Here is an 8622-nt window from a genome sequence, read left to right as displayed (position 1 = left end):
GGATTTTTTTTAAAAGGCTACTTGATTTTGAAACTGTTTCCTCAATAACCTGTTTTTGCTAATGTCCTACAGCATCTTCCTGGTTTATTGGCATTTTCAAAAAAAATTGTTTTGCTCTCTTTATCTGATCTACCACTTTTTCTGAGTTCAAGAGGTTTAATTTGTGTTTTATTATGTCCATTTCTTTTTTCAAAGTCTTTTTCTGTGGATTTTTTTTTGCAATGCTGATTCTAGCTTTCCAAATTTTTCTTTTAATAGTACCTACTGTTGTCTTCTCTGCTTATTTTTCTTTGCCATATACATTATAGCTATGCCTCTAAAGTACAGTATGCTTTGGCTGTATCCCATACATTTTGTAATGTTGTATCTTCTTTTTTATTTTCTTTAAAAAAGAATTCCATTTCTTTTTTCGCTAGCTCTATAAATTCTCTTTCTTTTAATATAGATTGATTTAAAGCCCATCTTGGTCTTTTTTGTGTTCCTTTCCATATCACTTTTAGGGGATTATGGTCTGCCCATGTTCCTATTTCTATCTCAGTGTCCTGTATATTCATCCTCAATCAGACGTCATCCAAATCATATCAATTCTTGACCAGGATTTTTGGCTGTTTGAGTAAAAAGTATATTGTAATTTTTGTGGACTGATTTCCCTCCAGATGTCTTGCATTCCAATTTCCTCTGCCATATCAGAAAATGTCCTGGGTAATCGTCTTCTTCCAGTTTTTCCTGTTTTGTTGCTTTTATAATCAATTGTTTCATCTACTGTCACATTAAAATCTCCTACTAAACAGATATTTTGGTACTCCATTTCTCTTATTTTTCTATGTAGGCTTTGAAAAAAATCTTCTTGATTGTTATTTGGTGCATAAATTGCCACTAACAATATTTGCTTTTGGTGCAGATATATTTCTACCATTATGATTCTTCCTTCTTTATCTGAGTATACCAATTTAGAATCTATTGTCGCTTTGATGTTTACAGCAACTCCTCTTTTTTTCTGGTGTGCTGATGTGTAATAAAGTTTCCCAATTTTTGAATATTCCAATAATTTATGATGCTGTTCTTTTATATGTGTCTCTTGCAAACAAATTATGTCTATGTTCAATTTCTATAATTTCCTGAAAAGTTTATTTCTTTTTGATGGGGAGTTTAGTCCATTTACATTCAGTGGAAAAATTCCATTTTCTTTCTCCACTTCCATTTCCATTATTTATATTGATGTCTAGTTGATCTCATAATCCTCTGTTCTCTGGTGGTTCCTTCACCCTCTTGTTCATCTTTCTCTTTCTGTTCTCCTGTTTGTGCAGTTGCTCCTTGAGTCGTCTCTTCCATTTGCTTCTGTTCCTTACTCTCCCCTTGTTGTTGTTTCACTCTTTCATCTAAAATTGCTCTATTCCTTGCCTTGAAATCCTCTGCTTTCCAGATTGAATCCAGTCCTTGTTTTTTTCTTTATAAACCTTACATGTACTTCTCTTGGTATCTATTTTTTCTTGCATAGCTTGAGTTCATGTGAAATATTTCATCAATCTCCATTTGGATTTCTACTCTTGTCTGCCTTCAGAGCCTCTGCCAGGAGATCAGTGATCACCACTGCTATGTTTTCTTCTCTATCCTCAGGGATATTTTGAAATCTCAAGTAGTGTTCTGCTTTCTCCATTTCCAGAATCTTGATTGTCCCCTCTAGGTCTTGGTTTGCTTGTTCTAGTTTTTCATTTTCTTATAATAACATTTCCATCTTTTTAATCAATGTCCTCTGATTTATTTTCCATTTTCTCAATTCTTTCTTCATTTTTGATAATCATTTGGTTTTGAGTTTCAAATTGAGCCTTTATATCCAGGATTTCTTTGCTTTTCAGCTCTTTTGCATCAGGGGCTCAACGTTTTATAATCCACAAGGAGAAGGAAACAAAACTCTAGATCACCCAGCCTCAGCACACTGTTGACAGCCAGCTGTTTTGCGGTGCTTTCCTTCCAGCTGGGGATGACTTGGGCTGCCTTGGCTTACCCGGCAGCCTTTCTTCCGCTCTTTCAGAGGGGTTCTTCAGTCTGCTCCGATCGGCCACCACCTGATCTGAGCTCCTGGAGTGTCCCTCCTTCTTCATTGCCCATCCAGGGCAACTTTCCGAGCCTTTAAGGGTTGCTGGGCAAAGCGAAACAGGACTGGGAAGCCAGAGCGTTGGCTTCCATCGGTCCTGTCAGCGACAAAACCGGAAGTCTCATTCTTTTATGATCCCATCAAGCCAAGAGAAAGTCCAGAATAGTATAGAATCTCCTGCCATGGGCAGGGAGTTGAGCTAAAAGACCTCCAAGTTCCTTCCAACCTTACTACTTTCTATTCTATGATATGGGTCTGATTTGTAAAATACACTGCCTTTTCAAACATAGTATTTAATAATACGGAATTTTCAGGTAAACAATTTAATGAGGATCAAAGGAACAATTCCTATTCCTGTTAAGAGCTGGGGAGCAACAGCGGTTAAAATGTAGTATTGCAGACTAATTATACTGACTGCCAGTGGTTCGATTCTCACAGGCTCAAGGTTGACTCAGCTTTCCTTCCTTCCGTGGTCGGTAAATTGAGGACCCAGATTGTTAGAGGGATTATGCTGATTCTGTAAACTGCTTACAGAGGGCTGCAAAGCACTGTGAAATGGTATAGAAGTCTTAGTGCTATTACTATTCCAAGAATATACAAGCAATTGTGACAGACTAGCAAGTAGTAAAAACAAAAATAAGAAAGTGGACAGCATTATTAAAGTCTGTATCTTTCTGTAATTATTAGTATTATTAAAAGCTACTGGGAAGTTCTCCACCCTTAATCAAACACGCTCTCCTCCTCTGACCTAATTTCCTGGGCTTGTTCGTTTATATCCCACCTTTATTACTTTTACAAATAACTCAAGACAGCAAACAAAGCCAAAATACCTTCCTCCTCCTGTTTTCCCCACAAAAACAACCCTGTCAGGTGGGCTGATCTGAAAGTGACTGGCCCAAAGTCACCCAGCCAGCTTTCGTGGCTAAGGTGGGACTTGTTCTCAGTCTCCCACTTTGTAGACTGGTGATTTCACCACGAGGCCAAAGTTGGGTTTGTACAACACATGATGTCATGAGACATACGAGTTTGGCTTCCTTTAACAAAAGGAAAAGAGAGTGCTGAACCATTTGTGGGTTTAAAGCCAATGTAATCTATGGGTCCTAAAGAGGGATGTTTTTGAAATGGCGGAGGAATTCAGGCCGAGAGGGAAGAGTCCAGGACCCCAGCAGTGAAGGAGAAAACACCTCACCAAGGGCCACAAAAGCTGACTGAGGCCAGGAGAAAGCCTCAAGGTCGCCTCAGTTAAAAAAAAGAGGGAGCTTAAAGCAGAGTTAAAGGAGGAAGGGGATCAATCAGCCCCTTGGATTCGGAAGGGCTTGGCAGGGACGTCCAAACAAAAGAATCAGCCGAGGAAAGGCTTGACTCCTCCGGACTCAGGGCCTGCCCAGACCGCTAGCCCAGGGGCTGATGAAGCTCTGTGGAAAAACCAGCTCGACCTGGCAAAAGCTCAGAAAGGTGCAACTGACATTTGATTGGATCTGGCTGAGATGCGGGATCAGGGTAAAAGAAATAAAGTGGAGAATTAGAGGAATTAAGGGAAAAGAAGGAAAATCTACTTTAATGAGTATGTTATCTCAAGGCTGAACAATTGCCAGAATTAAAGCGTTCAACTCAAGGGTTGCCATAGTTTCTTCTCTCCTAAAGATAATCAAATGCAAAATCCAAGAAATACTCTAATAAGATTTGTGAGCAGGAAGGTGAAAGAAGCTGCTGGACTAAAAGAGGAAAAATGGGGTGAGGATAAAGTCCAGGACAGTATTAGAGCCAGTTTGCTGTAGTGGCTAAGGCACTTGGCTGGAAACGAGGCACTGAGTTCGAGTGCTGACTGAGGCAAGAAACCCGCTGTGTGACTTTGTGCCAGTCACTCTCTCTCAGCCAGACCCACCTCACAGGTTTGTTGTCATGGGGAAAACGAGGAAGGAGGAATAGATATGTTCACATTCTTGAATTAAGAGGGCAATTGGAAAATAAACCTCTGTTTAGTTATCAATGACAGACACTCGTAGATATGGAACTTTTATTATACACATTACAAAAGAACATTACATTTCTTTTCAACATAATTGCCACTCAGACTGAGGCACTTGTCATAACGTCTTACAAGGTTTGAAATTTCTTAGTAGTCGCCGCTCAGCACTAACTCAGACTAATGGGGGGGGTCTCTCTTCTGCCAAATTCAAGATGGCGCACAGACAGAGCCCAGGCCAACCCACCGAGAGCCCCTTCCTCTCTTCTGAAGCCCCTCCAACCGCCCGGCCTTCCCTCGAGGTCTTGCCTTCCACGGGACCTTCTGGGAAACCTCCCCATTCCTTGCCAGAGATCTTCAAGTCACAAAGGCAAATTCAGACCACCATTCGCCTAAAGATCTGAGAAGCATGAGTTTATTGCAGAAACAAAATTAACTTCAAAGCTTCATTTTGCCAGAGCAAAGACAGGTCAGTGGCAAAGATCAGCAAGTTGAACTATTAAGGGACCGAAACCTTTGGGCAGGGGGGGGGGGGAAACTGTATTAAACTAGAAAAAGCTCTGTAAAGTAGAAGTCCTCAAAGTCTGAATCGCACTTCCTAGGGAGAACTGGACGAATTTAAGAGGAGGTGCGAACTGGGTAAATTTTGCCCTTAAAATGACACACGCAATGTGAGAATCGACTAGATCTATTTTCCAATTATTTTTCTGGTCTGGACTGCTTTTGAGAAACATATCGAAATTTAAAAAGCCAGGGAGAGAATTTCTCTTCTCTTCTCCCTTTCTCTTTCTCTCTCTCTCTCTTTCTATCTCTCTCTCTCTCTCTTTCTCTCAATTTCTCTCTGTCCTTAAACACAGCATCATCTAACAATACTTTGGCATTCAGAAAAAAGGTTTCTGCACCTAAGCAGAAATAGCAAACCCTAGACAGAGAGATATTGAGACCAAAAGAAACCCAACGTCTAATCACAAAGGGAATCAAACTAGAAGCTGGCTAGGAGTTGCATAAGTTGCTTACTCAGCTAGCTCAATGGAGCTTCCATGTGAAGAGGCAGTCTACAAGCAAAGAGCCATGCCTCCTGTGCCAAAAGGTAAGAAATAGGCAGCCTTTGGTGGTTTCTCAGTGGATTGCTAAAGATCTGGGCTGGCATTGGTGGGTGTAGAAAAGGTGGAGAAGGTGAGCTTTGATTGGATCCCGAGGGATCCCCGTCATCTCCTGGGGATTCCACTGGGTTGATGATGTCATCCATCCAGCCCAACTGTCACTTTCTCTGGGCGAGCTGAGTGAAGATGGCTTTCAAGAGGTCAGCAGGTCTTCAGAAGGGCTGCTAGGCTCTTCCCCACTGTGTAGCCAACGTCTCGGAGGATTGGGAGATTCCAGGGGTGGGAGCAGCCCTTTGTGGTCCTCTTAGGAAAGGGGGACTGGGGCAAATTTGTTCCAGAGCTCTTTTACCTTTATTCCTTATTGGCGCTAAGAGACCGGGTTGGTTACTCCCCAATAAATCAGGATCCCATGGCGTACTTAAGCTCCGAATTAAGTAAAATTTGAAAACTCACGTGGTTGTGGAACACATCCAGTCCTGTAAAACCAAACCAAGGTTAAAAGTGATGAGCTCAACCCAGAAGCCTAATTTTTCCACTATACTTTCTTAAATCCAGGGGATTCTGGAAAATAGGCTTCAGTTGTTCCCTTTCCTTCCATTCCTGTTTCTCTCTCCTAGGGCCTTCTTCAAGTTATTTTCCTGCTTCCAGAGGAAAACAAGGAAGGAGAGAGATCTAGGGGCCGATGCTCCCAGTTCCCCCACCTGCCGACTGGAGGGCAGCACCGAGGCTCCTGAGCAAAGTCGAGTCACTTCCGTTGTGGATGTGGAGCCCCAGAAAGTGGAGCGATGTGGTGAGTGGATGCTCAGGGATGGGCTGGGACCTTGAGGAGGAGAGGAAGAGGCTCTTAGGAGAAGTTTCCTCCATGCAGGCAGAGACAGGGGGTCCTTGACTTACAACACTTCATTGAGTGGCCGTTTCAAGGTTTGGTAGCACTGAGCGAAATGGCCTGATCGTTTTCCACACTCACAACGGCTGCAGCATCCCCACAGTCACGTGATCGAATTCAGACACTGACTGATTATTATGACCCTTGTGGTATCCTAAGGTCTTGTGATCACCTTTTGAAACCTTCTAACAAGAAAGATCAATCTGGAAGCAGTAATTCAATTAACAACTGGGGCAAGAAAGGTTGTAAGATGGGACAAAAGTCAATTAACAGCTGTCTCACTTAACAAAAAAATTTCTAGGCTCAATGATGGTCATAAGTCGAGGACTACCCGTACACATCTGCACCTTTGCAGATTCAAGGCTCGGAGGCCAGGCAGTTCCTGAGCCACTAAGCGCCTTACTTCTGCAGCTCCGGCGTCTATCCTGATCCCCCAGTGGTTCTTCTGCTTCCATTTGGCCCTTCAGGGAGCCTCTAAGATCCTTCAGTGGCACTTTTGACATATCAGGATTTGCCTAATTGGCCCCAGTGAGAACGTCTTTCGTGGCTAGGACACTTAACCAGCGCTGGGAAGCAGAAAAAGCTTTTTAATAAGGGGAATTGGGTCACAAGGGCAGAAGGCTGTAAAGATGAGGCTGGTTTTGGAGGGTTCTCTTCATTTTGGGGGAGACCTAAAACTCTGCCGACCACCTGCCTCTCCATTCCCAGATCTCCCTAGGAAGAAAACGACAGAAAAGAAGAAGATTCTCTTCAACAAAACGGACAACAGAAAAGAAGAGAATATAGCACGCCAGGCATCTTGCTGCAGAACAGACCGATGGAGGAGCCAGAAGATTTGGGAAGAGGTCCATGAGAGGATGCAGAAGACGGACCAACCAGTAGGTCCTCCTGGGAATCAGAGGGTCCGATAGCTCAGCCTTTCTCCCAAGCGGGAATCCCAGTCTCCATGGGATTCAAAATTTCCCTCGGGATGGAGAGAGACCCAGAAGGTTTCCAACCTGAAAGGGAGAAGACGGGGGACCCTGGGGGCAAGTTGCCCAACAGCCTCCCCAACTTACAGCCTGACTCTTCTCTCTTGCACCAGGAGCGCAGCATCATCCAAGGCCTCTCCTCCATCGCCACTCTGTTTCAGCTGAAGCGGAGTGGGCAAATGGCCGTCCCGGAGCCAAGGAACAAGGACCTCTACAGCCTGGCTGTCTTGGTAAGCCAGAGGGAGGCAGGGGGGGATTGGAGGCAAGCAAAGCAGGACGGAAAGAGAGGAGCAGGAGAGGGAGGGGACAAAAACTGCCCCTCCTTTCTACTGGGAGGGAAGCTGCAGCGAAAGAAGAGGTCAAAAGGGGCTGGGAGAAATAGGAAGGGCTGGGCTGGAGCATCATGGCTGACTTTCCCTTCTCTGCTTCCATCCACTCTGGATTCCTGCCAGGCTCTGATGGAGGACAACACATCCACCAGCTTCACGGCAGGACTAGCAGCAATGCTTGCAGTTTATGACATCAGGTCAGCCTTTCCTTTCTTTGGCCTGCAATTCTCTTGGGAAAAATAAACCCCAGGGCTGTTCAGTAAGATGGGCACTGATGTCTCTTCTTTCTTTTGATCTCGCAGCCAGGTTCCCCCAGCCATGGACCCACATATCGAGTCTGACCTCCTGAAGGTCTTTGGGTCCATGTGGATGTCCTGCATGAGAACCGGAGAGGAGAATATCTCGGAGGTACCACCTTCAGCAACATTTCCTTTCTGATACCGGAAGAGCTGGGAAAATGTTTCACATGTCATCATCTCTGTCCTTCATTTCAGGAAGAGAAGAAGCTGCTGGAAGAGGCCTTTGGCCTCCTGCTCCGAGGCCTGCTGCAACAATCGGCAAGAACGGTGCATTTGACTTTTATTTTGAAGGTAAGGGCATCCATGTCCCAGGGACGCTTGAAGGACAATTGGGACCTTGCAAACATTCAACGAATCAGCTGACAGAACTCCAGTGAAATGTTCCACTGGGAAGGATCTAAGTAGGGATAGTTCTCGAGGACAGGCATCAAGGAGCCTGGGAATTTGGCTTGCCACAAGGGCTGATTTCCAACATTCAGGGACCTCTTCACAGAGAGGCCTCTTTACCTCTAACGCTGCATGGCGTTAGAATTGCAGATGAGACACAAAAGGTGTTTGTAGGGTCCTTTGCTGGAAATGCCATCCCAACCTTCCACCTTCCAAAGAGGCTGGAATTTCAGAAGCTGGGAGTAGCCACAGAGGGAGAGGGCAGCTTTAAGGGCCGGAAGAACGTACCCTAAATTACACATGTGTGTTTTGACCATGAGATTCCCCAGAATAGGAAGTTGTCAACAAAGGTAATGTTTTTGCTCCAATTCCACAGCACTTTGAGAAACACGGCTGGCAATGCTTCTCGGCTGCCTGGAATCAGCTAGTCTATTATGGAATGCAGCAAAGTAGGATCAACGTATGTAGACAAATGGAAAGAAGATTGCAAATTACGGGTCCCCCACTGTTTTTGGGACCCCATCCTCATGTAACCCTCTTCGTTAGGAGAAAAGGGCAGGGGGGCAAGGGGTTCTTTTTCCTAGAG

Source organism: Vipera ursinii (genome assembly GCF_947247035.1).
Source record: "Vipera ursinii genome assembly, chromosome: 6".
Classification (NCBI taxonomy): domain Eukaryota; kingdom Metazoa; phylum Chordata; class Lepidosauria; order Squamata; family Viperidae; genus Vipera; species Vipera ursinii.
Note: the sequence above shows the minus strand (reverse complement) of the source record.